The following is a 1,877-nucleotide window of genomic DNA, read 5'->3' on the forward strand; positions in this document are numbered from 1 at the left end:
ATGTATTTACTTTTGGCCCCAAACTTTTTATGCCACCTAAAAATATTGTGCTCAAATTGTGTGCATAGTTTCACAATTAAAATAATCCATTTAGTTGATATAAGAATAAATAGAAAACGGTGTTAAAAATGAGAAACGGATTAGAATACATTAAAAACCAAAAGGATGATGAAAAAGGGGATTCCCCCTACCCCCAGGCCTTGCCACCGAACCGGCCCAATGGTCCAGTCCATGCATAGTCGTCTTCTCCTATTACCCGAGCCCGTCGCTACAGAGTCGGGCTCCCGCCCGGCCACCTCGCTGGCATCAAAGGGGAATGGATAAGGGTGACGCCCTGCCTCCCCTGCCCCCATGGCCTCACTCCTCCTTGACGCCCCCTCCCAGATCCACTTCTCCTCCTCGCTCGCTCGATCCCGGTGATCTGGACGAAGTCAGATGCCACGGCCACCATGACCGACCCCGTCCACACGGCCACTGCCATCCCTGCTGGATAGGAGCTTGTCGAGGAGCTCCGAATGCCTCCGCTACTTCATCTGCGCCAATGAGATCAAGTCTAGCACCCCCAGATCGACGTCGTTGCCGTCTTCCTCAACCTTCGGCCACCGCGACATTGTTGTTCGACCCGCGCCGCCCCGAGCTCCCCTGTCTTCCCCTCGGGTGCCATTGACACCGCTGTGATCTCCTCTTGCCTTTCCCCAGTTTCCCCTCTCGTTTGCTCTCGTTAGGTATTTCGCCGTGGCCGAAAACCGCCGTCCGCCATGGCCATTACAGGGGTAGCCACTGAGCTCCTCGGATTGACCCCGTGGCACATGCCCGCTCCTATGCGCGCCCATGCCCGAGCCTTCAACTCTTCTTTCGCGCCCGCGGGGCCACTCCCTCTCTGGCTCTCCATGCCCACGCACGTGCCACACCGCGTCCGTCGCGCCCGCCGTTGCCATCACGCTCGCCACAGCCACCGCACCACTATGCCTCGCGTGACGCACACGCTGGCCGCGCGTCACACTCTCGCTCGCTGTGCTCGCCCCGTCTGCTGCCGCCTATCCCTTCGCTCGCCCCGCTGTCGCGCCTCTGCCTCGCGCCGCCTCCTGTCGCGGCCATCTTCTGTCGGCCGCCCCCTCAGCCACGCCGCCCGCATCTCTGCCCTCCATCGTTGGCCGCTCGCCTCGCCTGTTGCGTGCTTCTTCCTGCTGCTATGCGCTGCTCTACCACTGGTATGCTGTTGCGCCATGCCCTCCACGCCGCCGTGGACAAACGTGGTGGAGGGATTGTTAATGGAGTACGAGGAGGAGGTGGCGGAGAAGGTGTGGAGAGGCAAGAGGTCTAGGGTGGCGTCAGCTGGCTGTGGTGGAGGTGATTATGCGAGAAGGAGCCGGAGCGGAAGGAGAGGTCACAATTGGAAAGAATCGCAAAAAAAATCACAACCCAGAGATTTCATTCCAAAAAGTGCTAATATTGATGGAGGGGTGATTTCCTTCAATAGGTGGAAAACATAGGAAATATTGGATATTATCAAGAAAAGGTAAAAATTTAGGAAAGTTAGGATTTTGAACTGATTTCTATGCAAATGGGGTTTTATTGCTTGGTAACATGATATCAGTACCTGCCCGTTTGTGACGTGTCTGATTAGAAATTTGCAAATGTTAAGAAATTATTTATTGGGAGGAAAGTTTGTGACATGTCTGTTATTTGTTTCCTAAAACAAATTTCACTAATGAGAGAAATCGATTGATTTAGATAAGTTAGGAAAGTTAGATTTAAATCTATTATTTGTTTCTTAAAAATTTGTTATTTGTTTCCTAAGACAAATTGAACCAATAAAAAGAATCGATTGATATGAATAATTTAAGGAAGTTAGATCCGTGATTTGTTATACGTTA

The sequence above is a fragment of the Triticum dicoccoides genome, chromosome 5B, assembly GCF_002162155.2.
Source record: "Triticum dicoccoides isolate Atlit2015 ecotype Zavitan chromosome 5B, WEW_v2.0, whole genome shotgun sequence".
In the NCBI taxonomy this organism is placed as follows: Eukaryota; Viridiplantae; Streptophyta; class Magnoliopsida; order Poales; family Poaceae; genus Triticum; species Triticum dicoccoides.